The 21495-nt window shown below is 40.7% G+C and overlaps 1 protein-coding gene across 4 annotated transcripts in view; it reads left to right on the top strand.

The window, feature by feature from the left end:
- Nucleotides 1–21495, top strand: part of LOC123498617 (mucin-5AC-like) — a 178242-nt gene that overhangs the window by 76888 nt on the left and 79859 nt on the right. Inside the window, exon 1 of one of the 4 annotated variants that reach the window (XM_045245896.1) lies at nucleotides 5695–6237. The exons of 1 other annotated variant lie outside the window; for it this stretch is intronic. The gene's annotated coding sequence lies outside the window, so the exon portion shown is untranslated. Of the gene's footprint in view, nucleotides 1–5694; nucleotides 6238–21495 lie in introns of those variants that run through there. 2 more of the 4 variants (XM_045245894.1, XM_045245897.1) reach the window with 2 other exon arrangements.

Genomic DNA, 21495 nt, shown 5'->3' on the forward strand with positions numbered 1-21495 from the left:
TATTCTTCTGAATGTGATGAACGTGTGTCGGAACATCGAAGAGTCCAGTAGTGGTGGCAGCTGGCGTCCTCACAGCAGCAGGTGAGTCAAAGCTGAACACGGCCACCTACTAGGGAGAGGCTGGAAAGACAGCTTGGTTAGCAGCTACGTCTTATTTTCTGCGTTGGCAACTAGTCCTGAGTGTGTTGCACCGGAAGCACGAAACATTAACAAATAACATGAACTTGAATGATATTCCTTTGACGATACAGGGAAAGTTTATGAATATATGCACGAGGTAAAGCTGGTTTTTCCTATAATTTTGAAGCTGAATGGTAATGAGCACCACAAAACATGGCTGAATGGCCTCCTTAGCGTATCCTTGAACTCTGCCGGAGAGGAAGAGGACAGGACCTGAAAGACCGCCTCCGTCGATCCCTCCGTCACGTTGTTCTTGGGGAGGGCATTGAATGTATCGTATCTCTAACCGATGTCAGACAAACACAGCTGGAAGTGCGCCTCCAGTGTGTAGCAAAGCTGTGAGCGAGCAGACATGTATAAGCTGAGGGCTGCTCTGTTCTTTTCCTCGTCCATGTTTCAAAGCGAGGTCCGGTCTGACGGCCAGCCACCAGGTGAGGTCGTCTACACCTGTCGGCCTTATATTGAAGGCAGCGAGGTTATGTCGTGACTATTTCCTATTTTTTTCTTTCATATTCTCTCTCTCTCTCTCTCTCTCTCTCTCTCTCTCTCTCTCTCTCTCTCTCTCTCTCTCTCTCTCTCTCTCTCTCTCTCTCTCTCTCTCTCTCTCTCTCTCTCTCTCTCTGCTGCATGGGCGTGTCGTTTGGAACTTAGGTTTCTGCATTCATTCGATAGAACTCAAGTTCTTATATTTATTTATCAAAAAAATCATTACGCAGTTTACCATTCGTTTAAGAAACATCGTATACGTAATTTGCCAATAATTCCTGCGTCCTGAATGTTATTTAGAACTACTGTAGTAAGTGACAAAGTCACTGCGCTTCGTAGAATAAATTAAACAGCAAGTGTAGTATGTATCGTAAAGTGTACCACAGCTGTGGAGAATGAGAAGGATCAGGTGACATTTCCTTAGTGGGACTCTTATTTCCTTAACCTTGCTCGTCGTCCCATCCTGACCTATCCCTCGTCACCTTCCTTTCTTTGCTTCTTCTTCAACCTCTCCACTCTTTCTTGTATCCTTTTTTTTTTTTTTTTTTTACCTTTAGTGATATGTTCCATTTAACAATTTTGTTTTCGCAGAAATTATCCATTTATATATTTCCTGTACAATTTGTGTAAAATACTTTCAGAAAATATGTTGGCAGATTTATTTTTAAGGTTACCCATATGTTCCTTATTATTCTAACTATTTTTCTGCAACAGTAATTGAGTTTTATGTTCCCTTTAGAATTTTTACGAAACGCCCTATAATGTATACTCACGCATGCAGATTTATTTTGGAAGATTCTACGTCATAGATGTTTAGAAAGCTGTGGTAAAACTGTGGTACATTGTATTTTCCTGTCCAACCTCATCACGCTCCAATGTTTTAGTTAGGAAGGAGAAAAGGAGCAATTATTAAAGAGTGAAGGAAAACTCATCCCTGGTTCAAGTTAATATTAGACTAGCATTGAGTAGCAGTAGTAGTAGTAGTAGTAGTAGTAGTAGTAGTAGTAGTAGTAGTAGTAGTAGTGATAGTAGCAGTGATAAAAGTAGTAGTAGTTAATAGTAGCAGTAATAGAAGTAGTAGTAGTAGTAGTTGTTGTTGTGTTGTTGTTGTTATTTTAGTTGTTATTGTTGTTATAGCAAAAGTAGTAGTAGTAGTAGTTGTTGTTGTTGTTGTTGTTGTTGTTGTTGTTGTAGGAGTAGTAGTAGTAATAGTAGTTTCATCATATCCGTCTTTTAGATCTCACCAAATAAAAAAAAAACATATCCTTAGGCAGACTTTCTCCCTTTCGCCTCTCTCTCTCTTTTTAGATTTTTTTAAGTGTGGCTAAATACGAATAGCGGCAACACTTCCAAATTTAATACTTACCTCATTATCACCCATGAGTTATGTCCTCGTGGGCTTTTGGAAACTATAAATGCTTTCCCTTCATTTCCTTAGTGTGTGTGTGTGTGTGTGTGTGTGTGTGTGTGTGTGTGTGTGTGTGTGTGTGTGTGTGTGTGTGTGTGTGATTTATTTTCCTTCTCGTTTCTTTACTTATTTGACTTTGTTTTTATTTTATCCTACTTATATTCTTATGTCTTATTTACTATTTTTTTATCCACTTTCTATATAATTTTACTGTGTTGTTTATTTTATTGTATTTGCTTATGTATTATTTTTTTTATTCTGTATTCATTTATTTTGATTTTGATTTCATTTATTATTATTTCATTTGCTAAATCATGGCAGAGCACTTCACTCATCACGTTGATAAACACTGACGTCAACGTTAGTCGAACACAATCAGTTAAGAACATTGCAACATGAAAGGAAATGGTGATTGGTCGCTAGATTAAACCCGCATCTTCTGGCCCATTGTGGCAGCAGACGAGTTGTTACTTCAGAGAGAAAGACCAACTGTAACTTGACCTGCGGGGAACATATTTTCCATCATTAGCTTTCTGATTGCGTCGTGATTGCGCTGTAGCCATTAAAAAATTTGGCCTCCCACGCAACAATAAAAAGTACCCGTAATTTTGTCGATTTATATCTAATTATTATGCGACTTGTGAGCAATCGGAGGGAGTGTAGACTGGAGAGGAATGGATCACTTCAAGGACATCCAGAGTTTAAACCATGAAGATGATGATATACTAAAATTTACTCAACCAGTGTGTTTCGTAAATACTTAAAAGACAATATTCCAATCTCTATTAAAAGTGCAGACCAGCTGAGAAGCACAATAGATTCATGCTCATTACAAATCATGACTTCACTGAGTAGTCTACGCATGTTAACATTTTTATTAGACTAAATGATTGCTTCGATGCGCGTCAAGATGGCTGCAGGATAGAGAAAGGACACGTTTAGCATCCCTCAACATTCTTCGCCTCACCACACGAGTCTTCACGGATGTAGCAGTAGTAGTAGTAGTAGTAGTAGTAGGAGTAGTAGTAGTAGTAGTAGTAGTAGTAGTAGTAGTAGCAGTAGTAGTAGTAGTAGTAGTAGTAGTAGTAGTAAATAGTAGTAGTAGTAGTAGTAGTAGTAGTAGTAGTAGTAGTAGTAGTAGTAGTAGTTGTGGTAGTAGTATTAGTAGTACTCGTATAGTACTGGTTGTGGTAGTAGTATTAGTAGTAGAAGTAGTAGTAGTAGTAGTAGTAGTAGTAGTAGTAGTAGTAGTAGCAGCAGCAGCAGCAGCAGGCGGCGTCAAACCATGTTCACTTTCTCGTCTTTCTGGGCATCAGCAGGCCTTCATCGTGTCAGTCATTCATCAAGGTGCTGTATTCCTTCTCCTGACCATTATATCCTCCTCTCTCTCCCCCTCCTTCTCTTCCTCTTTCTTCTCTTCCTCCTCGTGCTCCTTTTCCTTTTCCTCCTATATAATGCTCCTCTTCCTCCTCCTCCTCTTGCTCTTCAATCTCCTTGTTCTCCGCTTCTTCCTCCTCCTTGTGGTCCTCTTCCTGCTACTCGTGCTTCTCCTCCTCCTCCTCCTCCTCCTCCTCCTCCTCCTCCTCCTCCTCCTCCTCCTCCTCCTCCTCCTCCTCCTCCATGTTCCATCATCTTAAGTCTCATCACGAACAGCAGTTTAGAAGAAATCCGTGCTGGAATAACAAATGAAACAGAGAGAGAGAGAGAGAGAGAGAGAGAGAGAGAGAGAGAGAATTGTTATCCTGTTATGAAATTTACATCTTTCTTGATTTGGCTCAAAATTAGGTTTAATTTACTTTAATGTATCATAACTTCTTTCCTGTTTCTAAATAACAATGATAATTTATCAAATTTTAAAATCGTAGTAAGAAAGTGACTGAGAGAAGCTGAAATTGAGAAAAGAAGCGGAGGAAAAATGACTGAGCGAAAAATATAAATGTTGAAGAAAAAGAAATCAAGACAGAAAATGATCAATAAAAATGGGAGAAAGTAAGATAAATAAACAGGAAATAGAGGCGAAGAAAGGAAAGCCATGCAGAGAAAGGAGAGAAAGGGAGAGACAGAGAGTGAAACGAAAGAGCGTGAGTGAGAGGAGGAGGAGGAGGAGGAGGGTGTGAGGTTGACAGCCCCACCCCTCTGAGTTCCCACGGTGCGAGGTGTGGGAAGAACTGAGGCTAATTCCTGGTGTGGGTGACGTCGCCAAGTGTTTGATTTGTGACGCAGCTGCTGTGTTGTGTCACGCCTCCCCATCCCGCGGCCCCGCCTCTCATCAGCACAGACTCTCAGGACTGTCCCTTCCCGCTCACTGGTCTCTTGTCACCGCTGGGTTACACCTGAGGCAGAGAGAGAGAGAGAGAGAGAGAGAGAGAGAGAGAGAGAGAGAGAGAGAGAGAGAGAGAGAGAGAGAGAGAGAGAGAGAGAGAGAGAGAGAGAGAGAGAGAGAGAGAGAGAGAGAGAGAGAGAGAGAGAGAGAGATGGGGTTGGATAAGGAAGAGTAGTGTACCGTTCTCTCTCTCTCTCTCTCTCTCTCTCTCTCTCTCTCTCTCTCTCTCTCTCCCTCTCTTACTGATTTTAGCGCCTGCTGTTGGTCTATGTTGCTTTCTTCGCTCATCGGCAACTTTCTAGAAGTAAATACGATTTCAGTTTTCCACGAATGACTTTGGGAAAAACAAGAAACTCTTCAACCAGCTTGTTTACGTTAACTTATCCCCATTTCTACTCTACAATTTTCTCTTCATGTTACTTGTAAATTTATCTTTTCTACCTTAACGATTAACTTTTTTTTTCTACTGGTTTGAAAGGTCCCATCCCTTCACTTTTAACCTCCATGCAGATTCATGGTATTATTTTTTACCCACTTTACAATCTTTGTCACTTTGTAATTCTTTATCTTCTTTTTTTTTCTTCTCTTATTTTTTTTCTTCACCGGCGCCTTGAATCTCTGTACTCCACAGTGGTTTTACCTCTTCATTATTGCTCTGCGAGAAAGTATGACTTTTGACTGTTACTTTAAATAATAGAAAAAATAAGAAAAGGGGAAGAAAATAATTGGTTTGCTTATCCAGTAGTGACTAAAATAAAACGGCTTCATGATTGCCTTAGATCATGAAAAAAAAAAATCTTGGTCTTTTAATCCGATGCATACTGAAGTAAAGCTACTTATGTTTTATTTTATCTGACAGTTTATATTGCAGTAATCCGATGATGGAATGACACTTTTCTTTTCCGGATGAGTGTTTATTTTATTTATTTTTTTTAAGGTAAACATTGACTGGCGACTATACACACGATAACAATGATAAACTGGATTATTTATTAGTTTTATTTACAGACAGCAAAAGAGTTATGTAGTTTACAGATTGAAAAACTTGTGTTCCTACACGTCCTGTTGCTTAGCTTCAAGGACATTAAGTTAGTGAGCGTCGTACTTCAAGAATTAGCCGTTCATGACCACAGTAAATACAGTGAAGAGTATAAACACTCGATTAATGTAACGAAAGTCTTTCCTTTATGTCTGTTTGATTGGTATATTAAAGCTCCATGTGGGCCCAGCGCTCCTCAAGCGTGCTCTGCGACCTTGAGGAGCGGCAGCAAAGTGGACCAGCTGAAGCGAGGCACTGGAAGCACCCGGGCGGTCGAGAGTGAAAGTGGCGGGGGCGGAGGAAGAGTGGCGCGGGCAGCACTGCCTCACTCGCTGGCAGATACTCGCGTGCCGACCGTCCCGCAGACCAGACCTGAGGAGTGAGGTGTTCCAGCCGTCTGAGAATACTGTCGCGCACTGCACTCCGCTAGCTTCGCGCGTTGCCGCCCCACGGTCTTCGCACATCATTAGTCTTCGTGCAAAAAATATATGTAAAAAACAAACGACACAGTTGTCTGCGGGACGAGGTTTTAAACGATGTAGTCTCTAGACTTACAGTAGCTGAGTTAGAATTAATGCACATGCGAAATAAATTAATGTGACTCACAAATCCTGCAACGAACTGAACTCTTAACGAGTGTCTGTATGCCACATGAAAACAAGAAATCTTTTGTGGTGAAATATATGGTGATATTAAGTGTAGACAGTTTAACAAGCTGACACAGCTAAAAAGTACAAGTGATCCAGGACTTACAATACTCAACGACAGGGAACTTCAACGCAGCAAGAACACCGTTCGAAGGTAAGCGAAGGTCGAGGTGCTGTAACCCAAATAACGGATCTATCGGCGTCCGCAGGAAGTAGAGGGGAGGATGAGAGGGAGAGCAGGAGGCAAGGACGGGTGGTGGACGACGACGAGGAAAGCTTGCATTATCAGTTTGTTTCATGTTATTGAACGATTGATATATTGTAAATAAAATTTTCAGAAGCAAACTAATTGAGAAAATACGCAAGATTTCTTACGGATGCAAAATCGCATCAGCGCGAAATTTTTTATTGTTTTTGGCTTAAGAATGGCTGCTCTTAGAATCTGAAGTGTAAATTCTTCCAATAGCAGGTTGTCTGCTTCATAATCTAGGGAAATGCAGCAGTAACTTAATAGCTCAAAAAATATTAAGAGCTGTAAATCTACAAAATGCTGTTAGACTAATTTATGTGAGCAAAATTCAGACGTTTCTGTAAAGATTGATATTTTTCGTAAAAAGTCTTTTTCTTATACTGTGTAAAGTACAGGTTTTGACAAATGTATACTATGAGTTGAAGTCTCTCTCTCTCTCTCTCTCTCTCTCTCTCTCTCTCTCTCTCTCTCTCTCTCTCTCTCTCTCTCTCTCTCTCTCTCTCTCTCTCTCTCTCTCTCTCTCTCTCTCTCTCTCTCTCTCTCTCTTTTTCCGAAGGTTCGTCTGCCTTTATCTATTGTTAATGCATTAGTCTGGGCGTGTACCGGTCTGTCTGCCTGTCTCTTTATCTGTCTGTCTGTCTGTATCAGTTGGTCTGTTGAGCTATATTTCGGTTTGTCTGTCGGTCAGCCGGTCTTTACATCGGTATGTTTGTCGGCCTGATTGTAAGTGTGTGTACCGTACGTGCGACTGGAGCAGATGAAGAGGGAAGATGAATAGTCAGGTTGAGCAACTGGCCGTGATCTGATAACCGCTCAACCTTCCGGAGTGTTTAGCGAGATAGGTGATATCATCCTGTGTGTGTGTGTGTGTGTGTGTGTGTGTGTGTGTGTGTGTGTGTGTGTGTGTGTGTGTGTGTGTGTGTGTGTGTGTGTGTGTGTGTCTTGGAGGCATACAAACATTATACAACTGATGGTACTGTGAATGGCAGAGTAAATCATAGAAGTAATTGATGACACTGTAATCTGCAGAGAAAAGCATGAATATAAATTTTATGGCACTGTATTTTGTAAGGGAAAGCATGCAGGTTGTCGATATTGACCTTGTGTGTCCCCTCAAGTAATTTGCAATCCAGGTTCTGACAGTGACCTGCATGCTGGGGAAGGATGTGGTAATATCTTCCTATGTCAGGTCATGGTTGGAGGCATACATAACTTTTCCAGGCAGACAATCACCGCGGAGATGATTTAGGTTATTGTACCTCCTAATGCGGTGCGGCTTTTTTTTTAAGAGAAATGAAATGTAAAGGAGGTGTTGTTATGCTGCTTATTACTAGAGTTTAGAGAGATCCATAATTAAACACATAGGTAATATATGTTTACAGAGACGTAGATATATAAGTTCGTATATACATACATAATTACAAATATATTTTAGCATGTACCAAAAACATGTGTAAAAATAATGTCAAACATCTCTCTAGTTTTTAACGTGGTAAATATCAATTTAAATCCTTCCTTACTCTGATATATCAATGTTCCCTTTCAAAATACAAAAATGTGTTCATACTTAAACTTGTCAAACCATCATTTTTAACTGAAATACTCACATATTGTACTAATGATTTATTTCATCATTCAGGTGAGAAATTTATTTTCACTCGCAATGATACACAGAGAAGTCGCAAGGAAGACTGTAAACATGGACGAAAAAAAAAAAAAACATGCAAATAAAAATACTTTACTGACGGCACACTCGCTGAGCCAGTGGCGGGCAGATGGATGGCCCGTACAGCTCATAGTCCCGGTGGTGGCAGTGGCCGGGTGAGCCTCATGTACTGCAGGCCCGTCCCCGTGTTCGCCAGACACCTGAAGAACTGTGCTTGATGTATTGCCTCCATAAAAAAAAAAAGAGAAGAGTTTTACTACACACACACACACACACACACACACACACACACACACACACACACACACACACACACACACACACACACACACACACACACACACACACACACACACTGGTATGGCTTAACGCTTAGCATACACATGAAACCGAAACATTATGCTGAGGTATCTATGAAACCCTGTCTAGTTTATCAGTACCACCAGCGACATCTTTTTCAATTCACTCCATGTTTGCATAACGTGAAAAATACGGCGCCAAATATTCCCATGAGCGTTATATCGTTTTATATACTTAGACGAAAATATTAGTTACCAGATTTATGAATTGAATGGGACATAGTTCAGAGAGAGAGAGAGAGAGAGAGAGAGAGAGTTCAGAGAGAGAGGGGGGGGAATTGCAAAGATAAGTATGTGAATGGAATAATTGTTTAAAAAAAAAATGTGTATGTATGTGTGTGTGTGTGTGTGTGTGTGTGTGTGTGTGTGTGTGTGTATTCATAAGTGCATCTGTTTTTTTGTTATTTTTTATGCAAAGACACTTCTTTATATTGAAATTCGACACGAGGAGAGAGAGAGAGAGAGAGAGAGAGAGAGAGAGAGAGAGAGAGAGAGAGAACAAAGTGTTTTAAAGTTGACCGAAACAAATCCGATTTATTTTTCGTTACCATGAATAGCAACAACATAGAATTTGCATAGCCTGTGTAGCGGTGCGGTGCAAGCAGCATACAGAGCAGTGACCTGAGTCACCCCGCAAAACTGTACTAGAGAGAAAAGAAAGAATGAATGGTAGATTATTAACTACTGTTGTTGTATTAATTGATATTTTCATGTTAGCATACATTTCACCTTTTTTAATATCAAATCGAGTCTTCACACACACACACACACACACACACACACACACACACACACACACACACACACACACACACACACACACACACACACATACACACACACACACGAAACATGCGTGATGTGCATCCGCAGTGATACGGGTGGCAGACGAGCGAAAGGCTTGAGAAATGGAGCGACAAAGCACCGGCAGGGAAGGGAGAGAATGAAAAATGAACCTTTATAGTGAAAGATTAATGTTCTGAATCATTGTGGACGTGTAAAGAGAAGGTGCAATGTGATTTATTTAAAGTTATCATCTGTCTGCCTGTCAGAATGAATTTGATTATTTATTTTCTCGGTTGTTTGTTTGTTAATCAGTTTTATTTATACTTATTTATTTGCTTTATTGTGTGTGTGTGTGTGTGTGTGTGTGTGTGTGTGTGTGTGTGTGTTTGATAGTGTTTATGTGTATGTGTTAGTAAAGTCTGTTTGTCTGCATTACACACACACACACACACACACACACACACACACACACACACACACACACACACACACACACACACACACACACACACAAGGTTAGAGCGCTGGCTTCACAAGCCAGAGGACCGGGGTTCGATTCCCCGGCCGGGTGGAGATATTTGGGTGTGTCTTCTTTCACGTGTAGCCCTTGTTCACCTAGCAGTGAGTAGGTACGGGATGCAAATTGAGGAGTTGTGACCTTGTTGTCCCGGTGTGTGGTGTGTGCCTGGTCTCAGGCCTATCCGAAGATCGGAAATAATGAGCTCTGAGCTCGTTCCGTAGGGTAACGTCTGGCTGTCTCGTCAGAGACTGCAGCAGATCAAACAGTGAAACACACACACACACACACACACACACACACACACACACACACACACACACACACACACACACACACACACACACACACACACACCACAGCAACAACTCAGTGTAGCGCCTAGCATAAAAGGGGAAAGTGGGCCTGGCCGTGAGTAGATAATTAAATTCATGTCAGCCAGCCTCCCCAACCCAAGGCTGACCACTAGCAGGTGAATCTGGAGCGTCCAAACCTCGTCTTGGGCGGGGAAAAAACTAAAGAATGTGGCAGTGACTAAACAAAAAGGAAAGTGTCGTCTAGACGGTAATCTTCAGTAAGGACGCGAATAAAATAACGCGGGATACATCAATGTGTGTGTGTTATTTGTGATATGATGCAGGCTTTTATTTTTTCATTGTTATAATTAGTGTTGTAATCATTATTATTTATTTGGCACTTACTCATATTACAATCACTGGTATTGTTCTATTGATGTCATTCTTCTGCAGCAGCCAGTGTAATTCTTGTTATTATATTCAGCTTTTTTTTTTTTTTTTTTTTTTTTTTTTTTTTACTGCAGTCACTGATTTGTTGTGTGCCTCTGTTTCTGTTACTGTTTGGCATTTCTCCTGTTCTACCTGACTGTGTTATTGTAATGCTGGCAACTCTGTGATTCACCCGTGGGAAATGTTCATCAGAAACATTAGCATGAGCAGCTGACAGAGTTATTTGTTTATCTTAATTGCCAGACAAGATAGATACAAGCTGCGAGATATTTGTTTATGGTTGTCTTGCTGCCTTGAGTTGGCAAATGTGTTGTGTGTCTGGTGGGGCGAGGGGAGTCATTATGCTGTCAGCTTTAGATTATGAGTCTTACGAACCACGAGGAATATATTTGTCTATTCTTGGTTTATTGTCGATAGTCAAAGGGTTCGCCTGCCCCTTCTACCCTACCGATGAAGTTAATATATATAGCGTTTTTCATCTTATACAGAGATGCTTTTCTTCTTCCCACAAGGTAAATTGTATGCTTATGAACGTACCACTTCGACTTTTGCAAATTTATATTAGATGATTTTTCACTTGTGCGATCTTTTCCTATTACATTTTTCCTTGTTTTGTTTTCCATGTTTGGCTTTAAACGAAGTGCTAAGATCTCTCCTCATATTCTTTCATCATATTGCTTTCCCACAAACGTTTTTCTCTCTCTTTACTGCCTCATCTCTCAAGAATACAAGAAAAACGCTCATGGTTGTCAGATCTGAAAGAAATTCAATGCGTCTGATTATTTCTTCTGTCTTTTCACCACCCATGTGTGTGTCTCTTAAGTCATACTCACTGCCTCGCGTGGAACAATGCGGCGTGAAGGCCTCTGTTGCTCGGGCTGCGGGTCACGGGGTCGCTGTGCACATTGTGACAACCTGAAGTAAACACCTTCCGCCATGCTCAGGAAGTACTGAGCAACCTACCGCCTCTTGAACTGCAATGGAGACGTCATCTAATCGGGTATTCACGAGTACATCATTGTCCGCTTTAGATAGATGTGACTGTGAAAAAGTGCTTGCAAAACCTGACCACAAGCCCCTCATCCATACGTTGCAGATGATGATAAAGTGTAGTTGAGAAATAAAGCTCACAGCGCAGCGCACATCTCTCCACCCGGGGCCGTGTTGTTCCCAGCGTCGTTAGTGTTACAGTTGAGCGTCATGACAGTAATAACACCACATAACCTTTAACAAACCGGAGATTGCCTGCAGATTTTATGGCGTCGTTTTTTGTGTGAACGTTCAACTTCAATTGTACGTATCACTCACGTTTATGTGTCAACGAAGAAGACATGCATTGTGGACATGACAGGGAGAGATCTATCTCATACCAGTATCTGAAACGTAAGAAATGGCACACCACTGTATACTTAATCCTTCACCATATAGGAAAAATTTTTTTTTTACTAAGGATGGGAAACTTCTGTCTTCACAGACACTCGTCCTGATGCTTTATAAGGCGTCAGTCGTGTCTACAGAGCGAGTTTTTTTTTGTAAGGTGCAGTGGATGAAGGTCAGGGGTGCCAGCTTTTTGTGGTCCCGGGTGTCGGTGACTGTGGCTGGTCTGCTCCGTAGGGGACCCTTGATACATCACGGCGACTGCAGGGACTCTGAGGCTGCTGAAAAATAAAAAGGCTTTGTTTACCTTCACCGTGATCTGGAAAGCCATGAAGGAAGGGAAGGGTAGCGAAGTGAAGGAGGATTAGACTGGATGGACATGTTGAAGGGTATGAACGTTCTCTCTCTCTCTCTCTCTCTCTCTCTCTCTCTCTCTCTCTCTCTCTCTCTCTCTCTCTCTCTCTCTCTCTCTCTCTCTCTCTCTCTCTCTCTCTCTCTCTCTCTCTCTCTCTCTCTCTCTCTCTCTCTCTCTCTCTCTCTCTCTCTGAATCATGCTTCTCTCCATATCATCCTTTCTATCTTTTTATTTCTATGTTTTACCTTTTTCTGGAAGCATAGTGCATCTCACTTACGCTGGCAATCGTACCTGACTCTTAAATTTGGAATAATGATAGTTCGAAAGTATTTTGTGGTGTATATTTTGTGTGGTGTGTACAAGATTCCTTCTCCTTCAACAAGTTCATGCATCCACCTATACTCCTCCCTCTTGGCGTGTGCCTTCCCTTCAGCACATGTCCTTTACTGTGACTGGAATAAAAGATGCACAGGATGAGTGTCGCTGTACTTGTATCCTTCTCACCTCACTTTGCTTTCACGCCGCACTGTCAGATAGTGAGGATTTACTCTCTTCTCGGTGTTGCATTGGAATATCCATTGTAATTTCCATCTGGTAGAAATATCCGGACTATGTTTTCAACCTCCACCATATTTGACATATCTTATTCATCGCTACACTTCAGCTAGAAAGTAATCTGGTATTTTCTATTCTTTCAAAATATAATCCAATCATTCAAGTGGTATGTCATTAATTCCACCACCATCACCACCATCACCATCATCAACAACAACAATGATAACAAAAACAGCTATATAACAGCCTTCCAACTATCGGCTTTAAAAACGCAACCACATACCCACACTACAACATAAATCACACCACCACTCCCGCGCGCTGACAGTGATGTGTGATATGCATTGTGGTGTCTAGTGTTGTGTGGCGCTCGCTCGCTTCCTTCACGAGGAACATTATCAACAAACTGGCGAAACATCTTTTTCATCCTGTCTCCTGCGCTGTTCGTCTAATTTCACTGCAACTGATGTTTCACTCCGATTTTATTGTTGCTTCTTGTGTAATAATTGTTTTCTCCTCATAATATTCAAGCAATTTCTTTATTTTCACGTCTTTCTTTATGATTATGTCGTCTACCACTTCTGGTGTTAATGTCGTCCCCCGCACTTGTTGCTCCTGTTGCTGTTGTTGTTGCTGCTGCTGCTGCTGCTGCTGCTGCTGCTGCTGCTGCTGCTGCTCTGTTGCCAATACTGCTTTGTCTGGCGTCCCTTTCCCGGTCCCATTGTTGCTATTCACTCTTTAGTTCCTGTTCACATTGTTGCTCCTCACGAGACCCAGACGTCTTGCTGCGCTGTGGGAGATGTGGTCTCGTTATTACTTCCTTGAGGGATATGAATGATCCTCGAAATTAGATTTTGCCATACCGCAAACAGAATGGCTACTAACGAATTGGTTGCGCACTTTCTCTCCCTGGACCATAGCAATGGAAGAGTAAAGTAGTGAAAGGAATTTCTTCAGAGGAATACGTAGAAACTGCTGCAAAACTAGTCTGGAACGAAATACATAAACATAGAAATACAAGTAGCATATCATTATGAACTATTAAGCTTTATATAAAAATCAGGAAAACTTGTCGTAGCTCAGGTTTTTTTTTTTTTTTTTTTTTTTTTTTTTTTTTTTTTTTTTTCCTGTTGCTTCTTCTCTTTGTTCCTTAGTGAAGCCTCTTCGTGGAGCCGGCTGGGAGGGAAGGTCTAAAGGTTTAAGGTTCACGCGCCAGTCAGACTGCACAGAAGGACTACTGGTGTTTGTCAAGCGGAGAGGCTGTGGCACGGGGTGAGACATGCAAAGTGTTGAAGGAAAATGTTCTCTTGACCGTCTTTCCTTGCCACACTGTTTACTCTCAAGCAGTTCGTGTTTTTATAAGTGTACGGAGTAGTGGACTTGTCTACACACACACACACACACACACACACACACACACACACACACACACACACACACACACACACACACACACACACACACATTGGTTCGTCTTTTAAAAATGCACACGCAACCACCTCTCCTTACGTTACTTCCTGCTCGTTCCCTCCTCACGTGTTTCCTGGATCAGATAAATTGCCCCCGTCTTTCCAGCGCCAACCTCTTCTTGCCTTTCATACTTTCACTTTTTTATTGCAATCCAAAGAACATATGAGAGGGATAAAATTACAGTGTTCATTCTTCAGTTTTTTTCTTAAATGATTATCCTTCTTTTACATTCTTCTGTTTAGTTCTTTGATTAGTGGATTTATAAGCAAGTTTTGGTGATGATGATAATAACTTTCTAATATCAAGTAATGGTGGTAAAGGTTATAGTTGTAGAAGTAATATTAGTATTCGTATTATTATTATTAGTAGTAGAAGTAATAGTAGTCATACGTATTTTGAGAACGGTATGAGTAGTTATTATTTGTCAGTTTTCTATTGTTGTGGCGCTCATGTCATAGTGAGTGAATCCCTAAACATCCTGAGCAGTTCTTCCGTGTTAAGCCTGCAATTCCGATCGCGGTTCTCCCTTTTATGTATTCTGTCGAATTTTTCTGATGGGCGGCCATGGTTCAAGAGATTGTAGACATCAGGGACCGCACGAGCTTGTAAGCACATGGAGGCTCCCTTTCGCTCTATTGTTCCCCGGAATGATGAGAATGATACTGATGGAAGAGAGAGAGAGAGAGTGTGTGTGTGTGTGTGTGTGTGTGTGTGTGTGTGTGTGTGTGTGTGTGTGTGTGTGTGTGTGTGTATGTTGGTCAGGTTTCATACGACTTTATACTTTTCTAATATAGCTTGCAATTATAATTATATATAGTATGACATCCGATAAGTTCAGTAGTTCAACACAGCAGGACCAGTAGCAAGTTAAACACAGTCAGTCCACTACACGAACAAGAGACAAGATACTAGATATTCTTGTCTGGAGAGAGAGGAGAGAGAGTGCTTGTACGAAAAAAAGAATAGGAGAGTATAAAAATATTTGCAAGCATTAAACATCATTTTTTAGAAAGCTGCTCGTAAATGTCACTTATCCTGTGCACACGTAAAGCATATGCGACAAGGAAAAATATACCACCTTGTTCTTAGTCGTTCGTTATCACTCATATATCATACACATAATTACCAGAAACCATTGCCGCTCGTCGTATAATAACAATGATGTAGATTTAACATACCCAGCTGTTCTTTTGTGTGAGATAATAGTGTATGTGTAGCGATGCCTCCAGGAAGGACGAGAGTGCTGGCGGCCTCACACCTGTCCCCTGCTACTTTCATAACATTCCTCTTCACGCTATGAATCCTTTTCCTTTACGCTCTCTCCAGCCACCACCACAACCACCACCGCCACCGCCGCTACCTCACTGACTCTTCCGCATATCTCATCCCATATGGCAGTCTGTGGGTGCGCTGGTTTGCTACGTGATCGATTATGTGATTAACTCTAATTTGCTTATTTCCTCGTTTCGCAATACTAAAACATAATTTATTCATTAATGAGTAAAAGGTCTTGAGGTTTTGTATTATAAGACTCCCAAATGTTATGGATATATCTTTGTATGTACCTAAGATGCATTTATTTTACTTGTTCTACTAGTGATTGTTGTCTTGATTTGTGATACTATTAGCTGGTAGTATACTTGTGCACTTGTTCTTGTTAATTTGTGTGGTAGAATTAATGATGTTTACTAGTCTGCATAATGTAGGCTGCTATATGTGTGTGTAGCTACACGAGATACACTTCTATCTTTATTCTGGCAGATATGAATGTGGATGCAAATAATCTAGGTCATGAAAGTTGGGCCTTCGTCTTTGAATATAAGTAACACTTTCACTATAGTGTGTGTGTGTGTGTGTGTGTGTGTGTGTGTGTGTGTGTGTGTGTGTGTGTGTGTGTGTGTAAAGAAAAGAAATAATGAAAGTAAAATACGGAGCTTTCTAATAATTATTCAAAATCATATAAATATATTTTTTTACACTAAGTAAACACACACACACACACACACACACACACACACACACACACACACACACACACACACACACACACACACACATTAACGCAAGGAAAGCCTACTATTATCACAAGAATATTTTTCATCTTTCACCTCAGTAGACAGGTAAAGGTGTAGAGCAAGGGTGGAGCTGCCCAGGATGGATGGGGGCGGAAGAGTGGAGGAGCGAACGAGGCATTGGAGGATAAAGCGAATGGAATATGATGAATGGAAAAACGTAGGTTGCGGATAATGTTAGGTGATGGTGTAAAGAGGTGTTAGGAGAGATAGGTAAAGGAGTGGGAGAGGCAGAAAGAGGTGGTGAGTATTACTGAGGGGAGTGAGAGTGTAGGTGGAGTCTAGTGAGGGCAGCATCGCCGGATCCTCGTCCCTGAAATTATGTGAGAGTTGCCCTGTTTTCACCACCATGAGTCCGTCTCGTTGATGGAATTGTAGCGAAATGCGTTGCCATGCATGACTGCTTTTCGCTGGTGTTGGGAAATGAGCGGCGTAATCCACTTTTCTCTGCCACGCTACTTTTTGTTTTTCCACGGGGAAGCTAATAACATACTCATGGCGGGCAAAAAAATATATTACTTTGATTATTTCCAGCCTGTACACCGTCTTTTGAAAATCATTTTACTTTTATCATGCTTTACTGCCGCGTCTTCCGTCTTTAGTGTCAACAATCACGTAAACATAACCCAAAAATTATTCGTGGTATTAAATCTCCCGCCGGACAACATTTCAGCTTAACCTGTTCGACGTTTCCGCGACAGAGGTTTATCACATCGTAAATTTTGGTTTATGTTTACGTGGTTGTTGACACTAAAAGATAAGGAGTAAATGGCACTCTGGCTGTCCTCTGCAAGCAAGGAACGCCGACCCAGGATCGCCCCCGCCACTTAGAAACTGGCTGACCTCGCCGAGTCAGGTCAGACCACGCCCACTGGCCTCAAAATATCGTTGAGTGCTGTATTTAGGAAAAAAATTACTTGTTCCTCCACTAATGAGCATTCCTACACCAAGGGTCGTTTTGACTGGGAAGTATATAGCTTACGTCCGTATTCCAAAAGAGGAAAATACGTCTCTGTAAAATTGAAAATGAAGAAATAATTAACACCTAGGCGAAAAGAACAATGATGCAGCTTATTTTCTGAACACCTCGAACTCACAAACAATTACTTCCCGTCTCGAGTCGTGATATGTGGCAAGGCATAGGAACTGAATTCTATGAAGTGAAAAGTTTCAATATTTTTTTTTCCCTTAACACCTAACAATTTCAATGTCTGTAGCGAAAACATACCCCACATCTAGGCCACAACAGCAGAGGCAGTGTTGGGAAGGCTTCTGTAGTAAAGGAGGGCGATGAGGGGCAAAGCTTGACATTATGAAGAAGTGAAGAAAGAAGGAGACGATCACCAGATGTTGCTTAGCACTTGTTGGGTCGCTGCTGTTGTGTTTTGCAAGGCGGCACGAGGCAGCGGTCATAATGGGCGCTCCTGACACGGCTTGGCGGGTTGAGCAACAACCGGGTCACGACATCTATTTAACTAATGGGTTGAATATGATGTGGTCACTTGCACCCACGCCAGCCACTCCAAACTGGCCTCATCTCATTTGCATATCTGAAATGAAACGCTATTGACGTAATTGTGTAAATATGAAAAACAGAGCGTCAGGATTCATTATCTCCACCATCATCATCATCATTATTATTAATTTGGCCATTAGATAGACAAACACCTTACGTATTTCACCACTTTCGCCTGACGGCACTGGGAATGCTGACCACCTCGACATGTGTTCCAGCTGTTCCCTATGACTAAATTTAGACTTTTATGTACAGACAGACACTTACGCTAGCCAACTATTTTCCCTTCTCTACATTCACCAGTTTCTATTCAAGCATATTTTTTTCACAACTTTATTTCCTGTTCTCTTAATTCAACCATTCCTTAATTTTTTTTTACCACCTAACTCTTCGGTAGTTTCAATTGTTAACCTTTTATCGCATTTCCTTTCCTTATATCATTCTTCTAGCTTTTCCTCCTCATCCTTTTTTTCTTTTTTTCATGGTGCAAAATCTCATTATTACCTGTCTACAGATGCAGTTCCTTAATCATTCTCCATTAAATTCCAAAACACCGCTATTTTCAATCCTTTATTCTTCGTGTCACACATTTTTCAGACTTAACGCTTCAACTCTCCACTTGCCATTAATTTCACTTTTTTTTTCATGTGTGCATTTTTATTCTGATCTAAAGAAAATATAAGAAAAATCATGTATTTACTCATATAATTACATTCTTTATTTTACCTCACACTTTTCTCTTTTTTTTCTCTCCCTCGGTAAACAGTTGGCTGACTCTTTCTGTTTACTTATATCCCCAGGCAGACAATTTCACTCCCAGGTGTGAGTATACCGACAAATAATAGAGCTCGGGAGAGAGTAGTTGTGGTGCTGTCGATCGTTTAATACATAGCCATTGTCGGCGTCGTCTATGTTTGTATTGAGTTAGAGAAGTGCATGCGTGGGAGAGATACCGGTCTTGTTCTGGCGTAGCATTGTGGGTGGCGTTCACAAAGAGAGAGATTATTGTACCTACGTGCTAGTTGCAAAGAGAAATCAAGTAGATAAACATACGCAGCGGAAGACGACGAGCAAGAAAGTAATGCTAATCTTCTTATTCAATCATACCTGGCCGCGTCCCTCTTACGCTTCCTCTGCGACCCTTACTCTCACTCGCTTCTCGCCGCCCTTTGTTGGAACACTTTCGAGCACCTTCATTCACTCTCCTCCTTTCGCTCCCATGACGCCACAGGAAGGATCGGCAAAAACTCAGCGATGATTGATTAATGTTATACGACTGTGATTGAATATGGATAATGTATAAGATAAGTAACAAAGGAGTGACATGTGTTTGTTTATTTTGGGTCAAGGACTTAATAAACGTACAGTATTTTAAACTATGAAGGTGACGTCTTTTTCAGATTTTAAAGTCAAGTTTGTCTTCACCTTTTGTTTGTATGTAATAGATAAATCTACATTTTATAAGAGGACATCGGAGGATATTGTCCCTACAAACTTTCTTCTTGTCGCCCTACATTTGTCAGCCGATCAGATGCACTGCTCGTAAATCGGCTCAATTTATCGTCTCTGTTCGGTCTGACATATCCCGGACTACTTTCTAGACTACATGATGAATATTTTTTGCAGGTGGTCGTGATTTTTTTTTTTTTTTTTTTTTTTGCAGATGTTTATAATAGCAAGGGAAGTGAAGGCATTTAAGTTTCCTATTATATCTTACCTATTGGACTCCTTTCTAGCTTCTATACTGCTACATGATCATTCAGTGTAAAAGGAACATATATCTTTTGCAGGTGTTCATTATGGCAAGGGAAGAGAAGGTTTTTTTTTGTTCCCTCTCTTGTTATACCATACCATATATACATCTATAGACTCCTTTGTTGACTCAATACTCCTACTTCGCAATTATAATCCAACCAACCTTTTTTTACAAATGTTCATGATAGCAAGGTAAGATAGTAGTATTTTTTTTTTATTCCGTTTCTTATTAGATCTTATAACCTTTTTACTTCCTTGACGTCTTGAATCGGGAGGACAGTGTTGAGAAGGAAACAAAAGCGACAATCATAATAAAGGCACCTGTCCATCAAGATCTAAAGTAGTTAATGAATTTATTACTACTTGTTACCACACATTCCTTTGACGATCACGGAATGTGTGTACGTAATGCAGTCGTCCTTTCTCTAACCATTCCTCTCAACGGGAACGAAGCAACCCTCTGGAGACTTAAAATAACAGGCTGCTAATTCACCTCAGGAAGAGTCGAGGGGTGTGTGTTAGTAATTACCTGATTACATCATTACGTGACTGGTGTGAAAGGAGATGAGCCGCACCTTGCCTCCTCAGTAGAGTTAATTAAGATGAAGTTATGTGCCAGATTACCTGATCATTTTTTTACACTGAATTTAAATAGTGTTGCCTGGTATTTACTTTCACATAATTACCTTTTTATTATGTGGGTGGCTAGATGAGAGAGAGAGAGAGAGAGAGAGAGAGAGAGAGAGAAATAATACAAACTGATGAAAAGAGAAAGTAAAGGAAAACAGCATAAACTGATAAAAAGAGAAATTAAAACCCCCTTGGTACCATAGAAGAGAAACAGAGAGAACATATTACACACACACACACACACACACACACACACACACACACACACACACACACACACACACACACACACACACACACACACACACACACACACACACACACACTACCCTTAGCACCATCACAAAGGGGTGGGGAGCGAAAAGTAAAGCAAACTCTTGACGGTTTTAATTAACAAACAGGTACGCAAGAAAGAGTACTAATGAAGAAGATGAGAAGTACATTCAAGAGTGTTAATTTTCACCCAAGCGGACGGGAGAGCACTCAGCACCATCTTCATGTATACTCCTCTTTCTCCTCCTCCTCCACCTCCTCCTTTTCCTCCTCCTCCTCCTACACGGAAAGGACGCAAACACCACCTTGACGAAAAGTGTTTGTCTTGTTGGTTTCACTCTTCTGTTTGCTTTGTGAGCTTTCCCTTGGTGTTTGTCGTCCACGTTGTCTTCTTCAGTGTCATCGTGTTTGTCTCCATCTCATCTTCCTTTTCTCTCTTTTTTTTTATGTAGTTTGGTCTTCTATTGTATGTCGCTCCCTTGTATTTTTTTTTTTTTGTCTGGTTTTCTTTACTTTTTTCTTTCTCCGTCGTATCATCTCGCCTCTCCTTCTTTTCATCATGTTTTCTTTAATTTGTTTGTGTTTTCTTGCCTCACTTTTTTTTTTTTTTTTTTTTTTTTATTCTTCCTCTCGCCTTTCTCTTTTCTTCTGTTCTCCACCTATTCTTTCGTTTCTATTTTTATCTTCTATTATCGTTTTCTCTTCGCACCTCCTTTCTTCGTCCCTTTATATTCTATTCTCTTGTTTCGCCGTCACGGTTTTCTCTTCTTTCTTTCCTCTTCTTCTGCCTTCGATCCATTTTCTATTTTATCTTCTATTTCATTCTGTCTTTTATATTTTTTACCTTCTATTATCGTTTTCTCCTTTCCTACCTCCTTTACTCCTTCTTTTCTCTTCCCTTGTTTCGACGTCATTGTTTTCTCTGCTTTCTCTTCTCTCCTCTTCTCTTGGCCAAATTTGCCCTGTTTTATTTTCTCTTTCCCTCTACTCCCCTTTTCCTTTCTCCATGAATAGTAAGTAATATTTGTAGTTATAATGAAAATTTTAGTCTCGTTTTCCCTTTTGTTTCTTCCCCAAACATAAAA

This window comes from Portunus trituberculatus, chromosome 48 (genome assembly GCF_017591435.1).
Source record: "Portunus trituberculatus isolate SZX2019 chromosome 48, ASM1759143v1, whole genome shotgun sequence".
NCBI classification, from domain to species: domain Eukaryota; kingdom Metazoa; phylum Arthropoda; class Malacostraca; order Decapoda; family Portunidae; genus Portunus; species Portunus trituberculatus.